At 45.8% G+C, this 19,234-nt stretch overlaps 1 long non-coding RNA gene and 1 pseudogene across 2 annotated transcripts in view; one reads left to right on the forward strand and one right to left on the reverse strand.

Moving 5' to 3' along the window:
- LOC136325954 (uncharacterized) overlaps nucleotides 1-19,234 on the forward strand; it is a 332,973-nt gene that overhangs the window by 8,667 nt on the left and 305,072 nt on the right. The gene's annotated exons all lie outside the window — the stretch shown is intronic.
- Nucleotides 5,002-6,212, reverse strand: LOC136324239 (tRNA-queuosine alpha-mannosyltransferase-like; annotated as a pseudogene).

The raw sequence follows: 19,234 nt of genomic DNA on the forward strand, positions 1-19,234 counted from the left end.
GAGAATATTTGAAGAGAAGAATGTGGGGGTATTATGTGTGTGGTCTGTAATATTGCAAAATGTTCACTTTCACGGTCAGTTAATTTCTTGCATATGCTTAACCAAGAGTTAATCTCTTAAAAGGACTAATCCACCCCCAGGAGAAGTGAAATTAGGCCTTCCTTCTCTTTTTGATAGAGATTGCTTCTGTTAGCTCGAGGAGATTGGGAGGAAGAGGGGACCTGAGCCAGAAGTCCACTTCAGTCTTCAGGAGTGTACTCTGCCTATTAAAGAGTCACTTGCTACTTTTCTTCATTATAGATCTTGCAGGGAAGTTTAGTGATGGGCTTTAATTATTTGGGAGACTGGCACGTGACTCCAGCCATTAATATATTCTGGTTCAGTGGTCAGATAAGGGAGGGTGGGACCCAGGGCTATAGCCATAGAGACACTTAGAGGGGTAAAGGGGAGGGCATTTTGAGGAAAGCTGCTAGAGTTAGAGGAAGGAGCAAGGTAGTCTGGTGAGTATAGGAGAGGTCTGAGAAGAGGAAATGGGATGGGAGTTGGTTAGAGAGGAAGAGAGAGCCCAGCAGGAAGAAAGCCTAGGCTGAAAGGTTCTGAAGTTGAGCTGTGGGTTAGGAAGTCCCAGGGAAGGAGGGGAATCCCAGAGTTTGGGACCCTGTAGCCGCCCTTTCCCTTCCTAGGTGGACAGAAAGCCCCGAGGGGGCTGTAGAGAGAACAGCTGCTCTCTGTGGATCCCCTGGCCTGGAGCTCAGCCCTGAGGCCCTGGATTGGCCCAGTCTCTGAGATGCAGTTTTCATATGCAAAGCAAGGGGTTCAGCAGAAGGTCTTTTTAATCCCACAAATTCCAGGAGAATGAATCAGAGGAAGGGGAACCATCAAAGAGGAGGAAAGGCGGAAGGGAGGGAGCTGGGGCAGTGCAGTGGACTGGGTGGAGGACAGTAAAGTGTGGCCATTTTGTTTCAACAGAAATGTAAAAAACATTCTAATAAGTTTTGCCATAACAATTTTATCAGTTACAAACCACAAAATTTACTTTTAAAGTGTACAATTCAGTGGTGTGTAAAAAAAAAAAAAATCAGTTGATCATCAATGTGAAAGTTTATTTCTGGGCTCTTCACTGATCTGGAATCTAGATCTAGATTCTAGATTCTATCCTAATGCCCATATTCTTTCTTGGTCACTGTTGCTTTGTAGCGAGTTTTGAAATCGTGAATCGTGAAGTATGAGTCCCCCACCTTTGTTGTCCTTTTTGTCTTCTTTTTGATAATTGCATTAGCTATTCTAGTTCATTTTTATTTCCACATGACTTTTCCTTAATCAATTTGTTCATTTCTGAAAAGAAGTGTTTTTGATAGACATTGTATTGAATCTGCAGATCAGTTCAGAAATCTGTAGATCAGCTTGGTTACATCCACTTTTGTCCTTTGTACTGAATTAAGTCATCTGATTTATGGACATGGGCTGTCTTTCCATTTATTTGTGTCTTTTTTAATGTCTTTCCACAATGTTTTGTATTTTCAATATACAAATTTTGCACTTCTTTTGTTAACTATACTCCTAATATTTTACTCTTTTTGATACATTATAAATGGAATTATTTCCTAATTTATTTTTCAGATTATTTATCATAAGTGTACAGTTGATCTGGGGTACCTGATCAGGGTATAGTTGATCAGGAATCTTGTATCCTGAAACTTGTATCCTGAACTTCTTTATAAATTTTAGTAGTTTTTTTCAGGGATTCCTTAAGATTATTTATACACAAGATTATGTTATCTGCAAATAAACACATATCTTTGTTTTTTACTAATTTACTAAAGCATTCAAACTTTCACCATTATTTATGATGTCACCTGTTGATTTTTAATAGATAGATCTATTATCAGATTAAGAAAGTTCTTTTCTACTTACAGTGTGTTGAATGTTTTGATTAGGAATGAATGTTAGAATTTTTCAAATATTTTTTCTGTACCAATGGAGATGATTATCTAGTTTTTTGCTTTATATTCTATTAATTTGATGTAGTACATTGATTTATTTTATGTGCTAAACCAATCTCGAATGTATAAATCCTATTTTGTCATGGAATGTAATTCTCTTTATTTGTTGCTGACTTTGGTTCACTTGCATTATGTTGAGTATCTTTTGATTCTGTGTTACTGAGTAATATGGTCAATATTTTTTTTTTCTTGTGAAGTTTTTGGATTTGTTTTTAGGATGACACCATATTGAATGAGTTCAAAATTGTTTCCTTGTTTTCTGTCTTTTGGAAGAGTTTGTGAATGATTGGTATTACTCATTCCTTAAACTGTTCATAGATTTCACTAGCAAAGCTGTCAGGGCTTGGGCTTTTATTAGGAGGGCAGTTTTTAAATTATTAATATCATACTACTTTTACTTGTTAGAGTCCCTTCATATTTTCAATTTATTCTTGAGCCAGTCTCTGTAGTTTGTGTCTTTCTAAGAGTTTGTCCATTTCGTTTAAGTTACGTAATGTGTGGGCCTGCAATTGTTTCTTTATTACCCTTTTATTTATTTTATTTATTTTTTTTTGTGACAGAGACAGAGAGAGGAACAGATAGGAAGGGAGAGAAATAAGAAGCATCAATTCTTTGTTGCAGCACCTTAGTTGTTCATTGATTGCTTTCTCACATGTGCCTTGACTGGGGAGCTACAGCAGAGTGAGTGACCCTTTGCTCAAGCTAGTGACCTTAGGCTTCAAGCCAGCGACTGTTGGGCTCAAGCCAGTGACCTTAGGTTTTGAACCTGGGTCTTCCATGTCCCGGTCCGATGCTCTGTCCACTGTGCCGCTGCCTGGTCAGGCTACCCTTTTATTTCTTTATGGTTGGTAGTGAGGTTTTCTCTTTAATTCCTGATTTCAGTTAATGAAGTCTTGTCTCTTTATTCTTTGTTGGTCTAGCTGACTGTCAATTTTGTTGATTCTTTCAAAGAATCATCTTCTGGTTTTGTTGTTTTCCAGTTGTTTTTCTATTCTCTATTTTTATTTCTATTCTAATCTTTACTATTTTCTTTCTTTAGTGTGCTTTGCATATAATTTGCTCTAACTTTTCTAGTTTCTTAAGATGGGAAGCTAGATTATTGATCCTTTATTCCTTTTTTTTTAATGTAGGTGTTTCCAACTATAAATTTCCCCTGGGCACTGCTTCAGTCACATCCTGTGAGTGTTAGTTTGCTGTGTTTCATTTTCATTCCATTTCAAAGTAGTCTCTAATTCCCTATGTAATTTCTTTTTCGACTCATTAGTTATTTAGGAAAGCATTGTTTACTTTCCACATATTGTCATTTTTTCAAATTTCCTTCTGTTATTGGTTTCTAATTTTATTCTATTATGGTCTGAAGACGTACGTGATATGATTTCAATCTGTTAAATTTTTGGACTTGTTTTATGACCTGTCTTATGGTATATCCTGTGTAGACTGCTTCATGTGTGCTTGAGAAAAATATGTATTTTCTGCTATCAGTGTTGGGTAGGGGAGGAGTATCCTATAGATACTTGATGTATCTACTTGGTCTGTAGTTTTAGTTGAGACTAAAAAAGTTCTGATTTCTTGTTGTTCGTGTCTGTTGCTATATCCATTACTTAAAAGGGGGTATTTGAAGCCTTCCAATATCTATCTTACTTTTATTTTAATGGGCATTTTAAAAAAAGTTATTCTATAACCTTTTAGATATTCAAATCATCTTTAAATCAACAAATATAAGAGCTTAACTATTGGAAAAATAAGTGACTAATCTTAAAAAGATTGTATTTGCAGCTAGATGCAAATATTCTTAAAGAATATTATTATCACAATGATCAGGATTTTTTAAAGAAATATTTTGATTTCTCTAGTTTTACTCCTGGGAAATAATTAAAACAAGTATTTCAGTGTTCATTTTATGGGTGAGATGACCCCACTCAGTGTATTTCACGGTGTCTCCAAATTATAGCAGTTTACCTTGCAATTTTCTTCAGCATAAATCAGGAGTCGGGAACTGAGAAAGCCATGAACACCACAGATTTTAAAATGTAATTCTGTGAGAGCCATACAACGACCCCTGTACGTTACGCATTAGCCAATAAAAATTTGGTGTTGTCCCAGAGGACAGCTGTGATTGGCTCCAGCCACCTGCAACCATGAACATGAGCGGTAGGAAATGAATGGATTGTAATACATGAGAATGTTTTATATTTTAACGTTATTATTATTTTTATTAAAGATTTGTCTGCAAGCCAGATGCAGCCATCAAAAGAGCCACATCTGGCTCGTGAGCCATAGGTTCCCGACCCCTGGCATAAATGAAATGTATTTGTAACTCTGTGAATCCTTATTAATGCCTTCTCTTGCAACCCCTGTGCCACGGTCATTAATTTGCAAAAAAAAGAAAAATGCTCAAGCAGCCCTTTGCCCACAAACAATTTTGAGACAGCAGCCTGATTCATTTGGTAGCATCCAGATTTATCTTTCAGACTCTGGGGCCCTTTGGGGACACAACAAAATAAGGCTCTGGTAACAACCTGGCAACCCAGGCAGACAGTCAGCCAAGTGCAAGTGTTTGAAACTATGTTTGGCCACCATTGTGGTGAAAAGAAGGAATTCAGTCACATGCCATTCAGTACAGAGATAAAAACCATTTCAACTGGAAATTCAGAGTGGCACCACATGTGGGATTCATGACTGTGCTTATACAGCTGGCCGTGTGTGTGTGTGTGTGTGTGTGTGTGTTTTCTTTTTTCAGCAGTGTCCCCCATGTGATGCTCAGGACACGTGTAACCATCATAACCTCTCTCGGAATATGTTTCTAATTTGACTCAGGATGGTGGCAGGGACTGGAGATCTGAAGCTGCCACAGGTTTGTGGCAGATGGCTCAGTATCAGCTGTGACAAGGAGCCAGGCTTAGCTGCTTCTGCAGTTTGGCTTTTCTCTCTGATCAGGTAGCTGCGGGCACACTCTGCCAGGTTCTCCAGATTTTGTTCGAGGCTGCCAGTGTGTGACTTAGCCCCACCTGTCACAGACTGTTTTGGGATCTGCTGTAAGCAGAGACCTGAGTTTTCCGTGTGGGGCTCCAGTCATTTCTCCCTTCTAGGGATGTTTTCTTATGTCTGGTCCCTTGAAGAAACTATGGAGTCTCTTTGCAAGCTGTTCAAGAACACATACACATATCCAGCTGGAAATATTTCAGATACACCCAAATATTTCAGATACACCCAATCTTTGGGGCAAAGTGGATAACAACCTCAGTACACAACTTCTAACCTGGGACATCTGTGAAGGTTTCTCCCAGGACAGATATGTAGAAATTGAGTCCTAAGTCCTTCAGAGGCATTAATGCGACTCTCTGGGTCTTTATCGTGGTCCCATGTGTGAGGTCAGACAATGTGCCAATCGTGGTCCCATGTGTGAGGTCAGACAATGTGCCAAGGTCTTCATCAACCATCAGCTCCACCCAAAGTGTCACATGAATTTTATTTCCCCCATGATGGGAAATTATCTTGAATTAAAAATAAACAAAAACAAAATAAACAAAAACACTTTTTTTGAAGTTACAGTTGACAATACAATATTGTATTAGTTTCAGGTGTACAACATGAGGATTCAACATGTATATAACTTATGACATGATCACCCCAGCAAGTCCCGTGCCTATCTAGCACCATGCGTGGCTGTGAACAGTACTTTCAACCGTATCTCCTACGCTGTACTTTAATGCACGTTGTCAATTACGACATTAATCAGCTTCCCCCGCTGTCTTGTTGTGAGGTCCCACGGGGCCCAGGCCCTGTATACGCATTCTGCAACAAATTCTCAGAAACTCTCTGTTCCTGTTGGAAAGGAGAGCAGGAACGGGGCATCACACCGATTCCCGCAAGGCTGAGCAGCTTCTGCACATGTGTGGTTTCTGTGCTCGGGCGTGGATCTTCTCACCTGGGGAGACCTGACAAAAAAGTAAGTAGCCTGGCACGTGGGCCTGATGGGCTTTCCAGGTCGTTAGGTCCGTGATCAGGAATCGGTTTTCTCAGTTTCCCAATGGGAGTGAGAGAGACCTCCAGGTTAAAAGCAGAGCTGAATACCGCCACGTCAGCCACCAGCCGTGAGAGAGTTTGGAAATCCCACTGCTGACATTTCTTGGCAGGATATACCAACTGGTTCTCATGGAACTATGGAAGCCTCTTCGGTTTCCCGAGGTCAGGCCAAAGGGTGGCCATTTGGTCTTTATAATCATTGCCACATGCAGTTCTTTTAAAACAGATCAATTTCACTCCTTTACTTTCTGATTTTACTCTAGTCTAGAGCTTCCTCCAGGGTTACTAGCATGATATTCATTGTTCAGCTGCTGTTAACAGTCTCCCCTCCCCCCCTTACTGATTTCTGCCTTTGTTCCTACACTTGATCTTCTAAAGCTCTGTTTACTGGTACCTGGGACCTACAAGTGTGTGTATATAAGTGTGTGTAAGTACATGCTTATATACGCACGTATAGACAATAAGTGTATACAAATACATACAGTTCTATTTTATAATATAAAATGAGCATGTTGCAGGTCATTAAGGAATATAGCCTGTTGTCCTAGTCACTAAATATCAGGATTCAAATGGATGTAATGAGGGTGCAGTTTGCCTGAGAGAGACTGTAAGGGAGGGAAAATGAGAAGAAAGAAGTCAGCCGTTCTGTAGCTTGAGTCCACTCCGTCCTTGCCGGCCCACGGAGGCATGCATGCCTCCTGGGCGCAGGCATGGGTGCGGGTGGAGGAAGGGCTCCTGGACCTGGAGGGAGGTTGGGCTGCACATCAGTGTTGGTCTCCAAATACTCGAGAAGGGGCTGCAGGCGGGGCTGAGATGAAATCCACAGATACAGTGAGTGGAAACTTACCACTTAGAGCCTTTTCCTTCTAAATAGGAAGGAAGGTGGAAGGTCAACATCACAGGAGGTGAGGGGCAGGGGGGTGAAGGGCCACTGGAGAGTGGGCCCAGGAAGGGCGGTTGTAGGGGGGGCTAAGGTTAAACAGTGGAAGGGGAGGAGGAGAGGGGAAAGAACATGCACTGGAGGTCAGGCGGGGGGAGTGAGGACACAGGAGGAGGGGAGGGGCAGGTGGGAGGAAGCTGGGGGCCTCAGAAGCTGGCAGGGAAGAGGAGGGGTTCATGCTCAGGGTGGAGACTGGGGGCGGGGTGGGGGGCTGGTCCCTGGTCAAGGAGAAGGAGAAAGAGTGAGGCCAGCCTGTGAGGCAACGCGGCAGTCACAGACCTGTGAGGTGACAATGGGAGGGAAGGGCTGTCAAGGGGGAGACCCAGGACACCGAGCCCCGGCCGGCTCTGCCAGGCTTCCTGCAGGTCTCCATCCCTTCCCGCCTTTTCTCGCCCTGCCCTGCGGCCCGGTGCTCGCGGGACACCGGCCCTGTAAGGACCCGGATTCAGAGCACCCGAGGGGTTAAATCCCACATAAATCGCAAAACAGGGAAACCTACAGACCCTTCCGGGAAGCCCACTCACAGGGCTCATCTCTGCATTTCATCTATTTACATAAATATAAAAAAACTTGACCAAGTTATCAGGTGATTCGGGGCCCATCTTACCTCCTAGAAGGAGACTGCTTTGTTTTTGTTCAACAGCAAACAACAGGCATTTGACTTAACATACACCTGATATGGACTCTAAGCGCTGGGCTTCTATCTGTTCAGCGAGTGGCTGGAGAAGAGAGTCCGTCTTTGTCTTCTGACTCCTGTCTCTGCTTGTGCGCTCAGTCTGGACAGCAGGAGAGGGAATCCTGGCGGTCGACAGCGGTGGGGACGGCAGGGTTATCACAGGGCAGCCTGATCCATCCCGCAGTATAATGAAGCCCTGACTTGATGAGGGTGCAGTAGCATCTCCCACTTGGCCGTCCTTCAGGCCCCAGGACTGGTGTTGCCACATTCGGAGTGCGTGTGGCCAGAGTTGTGCTGTGAATCAGAGCAGCAGCAAAGGGGACATGAGGAAGTGGTTGCTCCGTGGGGACCCGGGGCCAGTGTTAGGGAGACCCATCGCTCCTCTGTTTTTAAGCCCGATGCTCTTGGTCTGCTAGTATTGAGGCCAGGCGGGCTGCCCCAAACTGACTGCCTGCTCTGAATGTTGTCTGTTTCATAAAATAACAGACCAGGGATGGAAGGATGTGTGTATGTGTGCACGCGCGCATGTGCGTGCGTGCGTGTGTGTGTGTGTGTGTGTGTGTGAGAGACACGTCTTCCACCTTTGGTTTCCAATGCGTACATTATTACCAGAGTCGACGGTGGCTGGCCTTGATGTTCACTTACATGAGAGAAAGTATCTTTTTTATTTTATTTATTTTTTGAGAAAGTGTTTTCTTAAAACCTTATCATGCTGAGAAAATAAGTCAGACAGAAAAAGCCAAGAACCACATGATTTCATGCATCTGTGGGATATAAAACTGAAAGCAACAAATGAACAAGCAAGAAAAATAAAAACTCATAGATACAGACGACAGCACAATGTTACCAGAAGGAAGGGGGGTGGGTTGGGGTGTGGAAAAGGTAAAGGTGTCATTTACGTGGTGAGGGAAGACTTTGACTTTGGGTGGTGGGCACACCATGCAATACGGAGAGCCTGTATCATAAATTGTACACTTAAAACCTATATGATCTTATTAGCCAGCATCACCCCCATAAATTTTATAAAAAAAAAACAGTGTCACCCTGGCACACAGGGACACTCAGTTATGTCGCCTGTGACAGTGCCAAAGGGGCTTCGGGGTGTTAGTTTCCACACCTCTCTTCTTATCAGGCCTCCTTCCTCCCGCACTCAGTTGAGGAGAGACCCGACTGGGACAGATCTGCTTTCTGTGACATTTGCTATTTGTTGCTGGCTCACTGTTTCGGTGGGAGAGGTGTCACAATATCAGGGGCAGTAGACCGTGCACTTTTTGACACTATTACTCATCTCTCTCATGAAGAATGTCACCCACTGTCACTTCCCCCATTTGTGTGTGTCTGTGTGTAGCTGCCCAATGTGTGCTGCCACTCATGCATCAAGTGGCAGACTTCATGGCCTCGGAGAAAGTGTGTGTGTGTGTGTGGGGGGGTCCTGCTTTCTCTCCCCTGCTCTTCTGTGCTTCTGTGTCAGTGGGAGCCCTCGGGAGACTGCCGTGTCCACCGAGTCCGACAGCCTTGCTTTGTACTGGAACTGGGCGGTGGGAAACCTCTCGCTGATGCCACGTGATTTGAGAGCGTCGCTGGGTGGTAGGGCTCCAGCAGGTGAACTCTTTTAACAGAACTGTCTGCTGGTTTCAGTTTCTGCCTGTTTCTCTCTGAAACTAAGACTCACTGTAAAACTTCTCATTTTCGTTTTTGTGTGCACCCAGGCCTTGCTGTCTTCCCCACCATTTTGGGGCACGGAGGGCTTTCTCCCCAAACAAAGGCCGGGCCACTTTTGAGCTGTGTCTCCTCATTCGATTGCGGGGAACCTGGACGCCAGTGCCCACTTTATCCCAGGGTGCAGCACTGAGCTGGGCCACTTCTCTCGCTGGCCTGGTGGCCACTGGGGCCTACTGCATGTGGGGACATGCCTCCGGCCAGGCTGCACAGTTTTCCTTGTGGCCCGTCCACGCGTGTGCGTTGTGGAGTGCTCCCACATACTGGACACGGTGGACTCCTGCAGACATGGCCTCATGCCTATAGGGTCCCTAGCGGTTCTTGGACAGTGTAGCATCTATTGGGCCCGGAGTGCTGAGAAGCACATCTGGGGAGAGGCTGTCCAGCTCGGAGACGTTCTCATCTACTATGTAAAACCTCAGTAAGGCGACTCTGCGGGGCTTTCCTATGTTCTGTTCCTGAGGGTTGCTGTCTAGCAGACTTGCTGTCTCCTTTGTATATAGTCTTTGGGCCGGGCTTGTCCAGGCAGCGTGGTGGACGCCGGTGAAGGGAGCTGCATTGTCCCAAGCCGGCCGCTCCGTGCCTCTGTTTCCCCGTGTGACCTGCATTTGCGGGTGTCTGAGAGCAGCTCCAGGAGGCGCGGCAGTGAGGGAGCGGAGCCTGCCATCTCCTGGCGCACCTGGCCCAAGTTCAAAGCCACCTACCTCTGCTTCTCCGACCATCAGCTATGCCCCCGAGCACATGGCCTCTGTCAGCCTCAGTGTGGCCTCACTGGGTTGTTTGCCAGAATTAAATGAGATACAGTACTTTTAAATTCAGCACTATGCCTCATGTATAGGCAGCGTTTCACAAACACTGGTTACTGTGACTAAAGAGGGTCACCTTCCTCAGAACAGCCCGGAAGTTGCAGCCCAGGACCCCACGCCTCTGCTCATATGGGACCGTGGTCCCTTGCAGACTTTCCCTGTCCTCCTACTCCTCGTGCTCCATGGTGTGGTCACAGTCTGCTGCACAATCACTGTGCCGTGAGCCATGTGTGGGAACAGTGTTGATGTGCATTGTGTCACGTGTTCCCTACCTCATGCCTTTAAGTCTTTGCCCAACTGTTTTCTTCTCATGTTACACTGTTATTTAAACTTGCAAACTGCACCCTTGCTCTGAACTTCCCAGTCGGTTACTTTTTTCCTCTCTTTTGCCCGGGACTTACCTTCCAATGTACTATGTACATACTATGTTTATTTATTAGTTCTTTATATCCTCCTTTAGAATATGAGTTCCAAAGGGCAGGAAGCTTGTATAAATCTCTTTCTCTCTTTGAACTGATGTATCCTACATGCCCCTACAGCAGTGGGCACATAGTAGGTTTGTTTAGCACATATGAAAGGGTATATAAATGCAAGACCAGGACAACCCTTATTTTACAGATGAAGGAAATGAATTCTGAGAAGTTAGGTAAATTACCTAAGCCTTAGTAGGCGTCCCCAAATTATGGCCCGCGGGCCGCATGTGGCCTCCTGAGACCATTTATCTGGCCCCCTGCCGCATTTCTGGAAGGGGCACCTCTTTCATTGGTGGTCAGTGAGAGGAGCACTGTATGTGGCGGCCCTCCAACGGTCTGAGGGACAGTGAACTGGCCCTCTGTGTAAAAAGTTTGGGGACCCCTGCTAAGGTGTGATAGCTAGTAGGTTTTGATGTCTGGGTTTGAATTCATCTGAATCCAATTTATTAATGACTTTTTTCTACCACTCCTGTCACCTAAGTGTACTTGGAGGTTATCAAGGGAAGTTTTCTATGTGCTTACCCCCTCTCCCCCCAAACAAACCCTCTTATTGTTATCAGGTAACACAGCAGTGCTTGGAGGCTTGGGTGGCAGAGCCCGGTGGTCTGTGGGGGAGGTGGCCTCGTTCTCCTTCGTGTTGCTCTCCTTAGGAGTCCACAAGGGGTGTTGCTGGTGCCCTCACATTTCCCAGAGGGCTGGCTAAGGCTCCGGTGTGACCTAGAGCCACGAGGGCACGTGTCGCCAGGTGCAAGCTGAGCAGCAGGTGCCATGCCGCGCCCATTCATATCTCGACTCTCTCATGACAGCAAAGGTGTTTGTGGAGTCTCTCTCCCCCTGCCGCTGCCCTCGGGGGAGGCCTGGGCAGGGCGGAGCTTTGTGTGGGAGACTGAGCCCATCCTCAGCTGACCTGAGCTGGATGGCATGCAAGGGAACGCAGGAACTGCCTTCAGCCCAGGTCAGATCCACCAGGACGGGAAGAACCTGGACCTGGCTCAGCAGTGTATTCCGTGCGCAAGTCAAAGAGCCGGTTCCATGGAGGCGAGAGTTCAGTAAGGAAGATAGTCCTCTTATCTGTCTCTCGTATCGCATGGCTTCAAAGAGACCAGCTGGCTAGATTCAGACTTCCTGCCCCCAGTGTCAGGGTCTTTCCACTCAGGTTCCCAAAGCTGAGTGGGGGAGGACGGCAGGACCTGCGGCATCAGCCTGCACTCTGCACCGTGCCTCGCTCGTGTGTGCCAGCCCAGGTGCTGTGAGCTCACTGGCACCGCCATCCTGCAGGCCCGACTCCCTGGGGGACCTTTCTCAGGGGACGCTTTGATGTCTGCCCGGGTGGGGGAAGGAAAACAGGGAAGACAGGGAATCTGCAGATGCTAGGTGCTTTGGTGAGAGTATTCACACCGTCTTCCTTATTTCCCATGGCTCTGTCACCCCACGGCCCAGGAGCGTGGTGGGCCTTCTAGCTCTGGAGCCCCCTGAGTGTTCTGGGATGCTGACTGGGCCGGTTCCTGCCAGCTCTTCCTACAGTCCGTCTGGGGTCCAGTTTCCCCAGACCTGGTGAGCGGGGCCCGCTTGTCCCCGCCCTCCCTCTCCTGGGCTGCATGGCCGGGCTCTGGTTCACCGCTCCCCACTTCTGGTGGAAGCCTGCCCTTTGAAGGCTAACTTCACTGTGCTTCTGGCGTCAGGAAGGAGTGGAAATAGTCGAGTATGTAAAATCAAGATGCTTGTGTGAGAGGTTTAAATGATTAATGAGAGGTTTCTGAAGTGCTGATATTACGAGAGCTTTCTTGATTGCCACCATCACCATTCCTGATACAAGTCCCATGAATGTGGCATTCAGGAGTCCCAGTGTTCTGGCTGTGCTGATGGGGGGGTGCAACCCCCCCCTCGCCCCCATCCCCGCGGTCTGGAATCCACTGGCCGGACAACAGGTTCGAGTGAGCAGCCCAGATGCCGGCCACACTGAGGATGAAGGTTGCCTGAACCTGGTCAACTTTGCTGTGTTGTAAGTGTCTGACATTTGTTGAAAGTTCCAGAGTAGGGGATTGTGTTGGTAAAATGGGCTTAAAATAAAAAGTGAAAGAAAATCTATAACTGTAAACACACTTTTTTTTTTAAAAACTCTCAGCTAACTCTGTCAGACAAATACAGTGACTCGTTTGACAGGGCAGTATTGCTGCTACTACGTGACTGCTCCCAGGGGATAACGTAAAGCATTTAGCAGGGACTGAAAGTGCTAAAACAGTTAAAAAAAATGATAGTTAAAATGATAGTTGGGTTTGGAATTTTGAGTGATATTTTAAAATGCTTTTTCACCTTCCCTTCTTTAAGTCTTCATGACATTTGTTCCTTTATCTAGAAAAAATCTGAAGAGAGGTGCACAAGGATGAAGAAATAGAAAAATCAGCTCTATGTTTTAGGGTGGTAAGCGCATTTTACTAACCACCTTAGATTGTATCCTCCTTGGACGTGTTTCTTATTTTGTTATTCCATTTGAGCTTGCATACATTTTAAAAATACAATATCAAATGGTTTTATTTATACTAAATATTATGTTCACCTGTAATCTGGGTGTGGCCAAAGATTAGTTTAGGAACAAAGGTGTGTATGCATAGTGCACTTCGCAAACGTATTGTGCTTAAAACAGAGTTACTAGGAATGCTACCCTTGAGTTTGAATGAAAGCGTACATTATACATACAGGTGGGGTCTTTTTTGTTGTGGTTGTCTGACTTTCCTATGTGCCATTCCTCATCCGTGCACAAGATATCCATACACAACTTAAAATAAAAAGACATTTTTTGAAAAATTTGGCAAGTTGCCTCCGCTCTCCTTATCTGTTCCACAAGGAAAGGGCCCCTAGGGTCAGAATTCTTCTCTACCTGCAGCAGGAAGCTGAGAGAAGCGCTGTTCCCAAGGTTGGCCACGTGGGGGTGCAGTGGCTCCTTCCAGAAACTGGGTGCTGGCTCCCCTGAAGCCATGTCTACACCCATAGTTGAGTTATTCCAGAGGACGCCTGACCAGATGATGACATGCTTCTGATTCCTGGTGAGAGCAGAAACTTCATTTTTCTGTACACAAAAATTGGGTCAGGATTCTGCAGGCAACTCTATGTCTCTTCTGGTTTGTGATGCAAAGGGGTATTTGGGATTGAGCTGCTTCTTTGCTTCAGAGAGCACAAAAGGGAAACAGTCTACAATGAATTGGGTAATGACCACCGGTTAATTGGCTGCCTCTGTCATCCTTCTTTCTTTAGCCTTGGTCAGCTGGCCCATGGCCCTGCACGCCCTCCAGCTGTGCCCTGGCTCTCTGTCCAGTGACGCCTCATGACTGCAATCCATCCACTTCCCAGCTCCACGCAGCCTGGAGCCCACGCAGTCCTGTAGAGGTCCCCGCTGAGCCTCCTGGTGCCATGCCCAGCTGCATCCTCAGTCTTTGTCTTACACCCCGTCTTCAGACCCTCTAGCCTTCACGTGTTTGGTGGCCATCTGTCCTCTGGCTGCTGGCCCCTCCTTCCTGGTCACTACAGATGCTTCCTTCTCTGTGACTCTGTGATTCACAGGTCACCCCAGGGCTCCAACCTGGGCCACATCTTGATTTCTGTGTACACAGACCTGGCTTGGGGACTTGTCACTGGCATCGTTTGCTCCATCGATGGAATTGTAACCAGTGCCAAATTTTTATCTTTAGCTTTGACCTCATATGTGGCCTTTAGTTTCATATAGTCTGCAGAAATTCACACACTCAGCATATCCAAAAACTGTCCTCCTTGTCATTCTCCGCTCCCCCCCCCCCAGTGTGCTTACCTCTTTTATCTCTAGCTTGATGACTGGACTGACCTTAGGGGTCATGTGAGACTTCTCATGTCCCTGAACCTTCCATGTCTAGGCAGTCGGCAAGATCTAATGGTTTTTTATCTAGCTCGTCATTATTGTTTCCAGTCTATGTCTTTACTCTTGTCCCTGATGTCAGTGTCCTCTTGTAGTTTATTGTTATTTCTTTCTCTCTCTCTCTCTCTCTCTTTTTTTTTGTGATAGAGCCAGAGAGTCAGAGAAAGGAACAGAAAGGGACAGACAGGAAGGAGAGAGATGAGAAGCATCAGTTCTTCGTTGCGGCACCTTAGTTGTTCATTGATTGCTCTCTCATATGTGTCTTGATGGGGGGGGCGGCTACAGTGGACTGAGTGACCCCTTGTTCAAGCCAGTGACCTTGGGCTCAAGCTGGTGAGCCTTGTTCAAACCAGATGAGCCCATACTCAGCTGGCGACTTCAGGGTCTTAAACCTGGGTCTTCCACATCCCAGTCCAATGCTCTATCCACTGCACCACCACCTGGTTGGTCAGGTTCTTGTTATTTCTTGCCTGGAGTGTCACAATCAGTAGTCTCCTTTCTCCTGTCTTGCTTCCCTTAAATCTGGTCTCTGTCTGCAATGCAGACAGAATTCTCTAGGATGCCCAGTCATTTAAGCTCCTTGCTTCAACCCTGTTAGTGGCTTCTCGTCACTTACAGGCCAGAGTGCCATGTTCTTAGTAGAGTTCACGGAACCCTACCCGCTGGCTGCCTCCCTCTGGGTGCCCCTTGACTCAGCTCTTACCAGTACCTTGCCCCCAGCCCAGTCTAATAATACTGCTGCCCATTCTGACCCTCTCCCCACCTCTCTGAGCTTACTAGCTCTTACTCATCTTTTCACATTCTTTTCACAGGCACTCCCTCTGGACCATGTTCCCCAAACCCCTAGATGGTTTAAATCCCCCCTTTTCTCACCCTCAAAGCACTGTGTTTGCTTCTGATTTAGAATTTCCTGTATTTTGATGAAATACTGTTATTTGTGCATCTGCCCCCTCCATGGGCAAGAGCTCCCTGGAAGGAGGGAGCCCTGTTTTCATTTTCCTTGTCCCCCATTCCTGGAACAAGGCTTAATGCACAATAAGTGGTCAGTACATTTTTGTCAAACAGAATTTGATATTTTTGAGGTTCAGAGTTCTTGAGGGTGCTCTGTGTCCTCTGCTCCAGTTATAAGAAGACTAAACTCTGGTTTTAGTTAGGGCCAGCTTCCTGGAAGAGAGAAGACTTGAGTTGGGCCATGAAGAGCTGGGTTTGGACCAACTATAAAAAGAAGACTCAGGCCATTGGATGAGCCGAGGTGCGAAGGCTGGTACGGAGGGTGGGGCACAGACGGTGCTAAGGAACCTTTGCGTTTCTGATGCGGGAGATGAGTTAGGATAGGCAGAATCAGCTCATGGGAGACTTCTAAGGAGGGGTGGGTGACTTAGGGGCTTATTTCTCTCAGCAGGAGGAAGCCCTAGAGCAGGGGTCCCCAAACTTTTTACATAGGGGGCCAGTTCACTGTCCCTCAGACTGTTGAAGGGCCGCCACATACAGTGCTCCTCTCACTGACCACCAATGAAAGAGGTGCCTCTTCCGGAAGTGCGGCGAGGGGCCGGATAAATGGCCTCAGGGGACTGCATGCGGCCAGTGGGCTGTAGTTTGGGGACGCCTGCCCTAGAGATTCCTGAATAAGACGAAAGACATTTCAGAGCCATACTGAAGGAAGAGTAATGGAGCACACAAGACGAAATGAACTGACACGGGAAACAGACAGAAATCGCTGAGGCCCACAGGGGGTTATGGCAGTTTAGTGGATAACCGAATCAAGAGGAGGATGTGGCCAGAATGGCAGCTGGGGGTGGAGGGAGAATTCATTTTTGAGTCATTAGAGGAAAAAGTAACAGATTGATGGCATGTAGTAGTGATAACCAAGAACAAAGACTCACGATGTTTTTAGAGAAACAGCAGAAGTTGGGGATACAATTAACAAAAAGGGGAAATTGGAATGGAAGAATGGGTTGTGGGCAGCTGGTGACTCTGAATTTGAGGTGATGCAACGTCACAATGCTTCGTATTTACTAGGCACGCTGGAGACAGGCTGTGTGCGTGTGAGTGGGTGGGTGAGCGAATGAAACCTTACTGAAAGGGTCGGGTCTACCAGGCAAACGAAGCCATGCTGCTGGCTGATAGGGTGGTCCGAGGCAGGGACAGCGATACAGATTTAGGAATGATCAGCTCAGCGTTGTGCACACTGCTGAGCTACATGAACTTCTGAAGGAGGGGACGCAGAAGGAAGAAGACAGAGGGCCCAAGATTGAGCTTTGGGACTTCCTCTTTGAGGTAAACAGAAGAGCCATCAGAAGGCAGCAAGTGTGTGGGGTCCGCGAGGTACAGATCTGTTGCTCGGAGTCCAGATAGACTATAACTCAGTTACGTGTCTCCCAAGTAGACCAGAGTTGTTTGAGCCAATCAAACAGCAAATTTCCAATTGTGAAAAATATTTTTTAAACATGTATGGCATATAAATACCCAGACTGTATGAAAGTTTTGTAAGTCAGTAAGAGCAAAATGAATACTCCATCAGAAAAATGGGCAGGAGGCATAAGCAGAAAAGTCCAAGTAACATACAAAGAAGTATTCAACTGCACTGGAAATAAAGGATAAAATAATGGAAGATTTTGTTGCTTAGCAAATTGGAAAATTTTTAAAATTTTTAATAGAAAAGTAATACCCAGAGTTAGCCATGGTGTGGGAAACACACTCTGTGGAAGGTAAACTCATCACACCTTCTGGATGACAATTTGGTGGCATTGGTCACATTGGACCCAGGGATTTGATTCAATGAGTTCTTCAAACTTAAAGAATAATTGCTTGGTACCAATATATAAACGAAAGTGTTCCTATCAGCTTTGAGTATTAGTCATGCAAGGAATATAACATAAACTCTTTCTAGCTGAACTGAATAGTTGTTAAAATGATCGCATATGTTGAATTGTTTTTAAATTTTATCCTGAATATCCTGCATTGCAGATCTCCTAATGGTGACTTATTTCTTATGTGATGCTCTTACACGTTGATTATTTTCTATGGATCAACTTGTGGCATTTAGTTCTGCTCATTTATAATTGCACTTCGGGCCCTGGCCGGTTGGCTCAGCGGTAGAGCGTCGGCTTGGCGTGCAGGGGACCCGGGTTCGATTCCCAGCCAGGGCACATAGGAGAAGCGCCCATTTGCTTCTCCACCCCCCCCTCCTTCCTCTTTGTCTCTCTCTTCCCCTCCCGCAGCCAAGGCTCCATTGGAGCAAAGATGGCCCGGGCGCTGGGGATGGCTCCTTGGCCTCTGCCCCAGGTGCTAGAGTGGCTCTGGTCTTGGCAGAGCGACACCCCGGAGGGGCAGAGCATCGCCCCCTGGTGGGCAGAGCGTCGCCCCTGTGGGCGTGCCGGGTGGATCCCGGTTGGGCGCATGCGGGAGTCTGTCTGACTGTCTCTCCCCGTTTCCAGCTTCAGAAAAAAAAAAAAATATATATATATATATATATAATTGCACTTCTTCAAAATTCTCTGCCAGCCTTGTTGTGGAGACTCTCTTGGATGTGGTAGACATCTGTTTTCCCTCACAGTTTTGTGGATGTAGCTTTTACAATCTATCCGAGTGTTTTTCACTCCTATTGATTGCCCATAAACCAATACATTTTATGCTTCTTCAGTTTCTTTTAAAAAAATTGAAAAAGTAAACAGTGGTTCAGAAAAGTGTAAAACACTATCAACTGTCTGGAATGCACTCAATTTTTGCGAACCTTTTTGTGTTCCACATTAAGTTTTAACTAGGTGGCTTGTTTATATGTTGTGGAAATTCTAGATCTAGTTTCTAAACAATATGCAATAGATACATACTTAGGGGCTTGTTCAGTTCCTTGTAAGCAGTACATGAACCTATCAACTGCCATGATCAATATTCATAAAGAGATTAGTTAATACTACATGCTGGCATTTACCTTTGTTGGGGTTATCACATGCCGGCCACTCCCTCCTGACCCTTGGGAAGTTGACCTAAGTGTTTTCTGTGATGATAAATTAGATAGCTCAGTAAGTAGGTAGGGACGTAGATAGATGGCAAGTATTTGGAAACATTGGGAGATTGGTTAAATCAGTTATAAATACATAATAAAATACATTATTTTACTTTTCTAAACAAATATAAGGTGAGGTAGGTCACTATAATTACTATATAGTTATTGCCTCATTTCTTTGTTACTGCCAAGAACTGGGAGAGGAATAGGAGAAGCCCAATTATTAGTCATTTAGACAAATTTGAACTGGTTAAGTGTCCAGGTTCAGTTTAAGTTTATACTGAAGTCTCACACTACTGCTCATTTTTACTAAACTGGTTTTCTCTCCCTCAGGCAATGACACAGTTAGTATATGACCAAGTGCATCATAAAAGTACTGATCCCTACAACTTCGTGCTTTAGCCCTGGAGAAAGTGGGAGCATGTGGCTCGTTACAGATCTCGCTTGAGTGTTACTGTAACTTATGGGAATGTGTTGTTCCTCACAAGTGTGCCAGGAAAAGATGGCAGAACACTGATCTGATGTCACAAGGACAACTCACTGGACAGTTCTAGCCATAAGAGACCCAAGAGAACTTGTTTCTAGTCCACTCTGCCCTTCCAATAGAACCAGCGATGAAGATCTTCATTCTAGTGTTCGATTTTCTTATCTGGAAAATGACACGCTATTTCTGTTGTGTGTGTCATGAAGATAATGCTG

Source organism: Saccopteryx bilineata, chromosome 2 (genome assembly GCF_036850765.1).
Source record: "Saccopteryx bilineata isolate mSacBil1 chromosome 2, mSacBil1_pri_phased_curated, whole genome shotgun sequence".
Taxonomy (NCBI): domain Eukaryota; kingdom Metazoa; phylum Chordata; class Mammalia; order Chiroptera; family Emballonuridae; genus Saccopteryx; species Saccopteryx bilineata.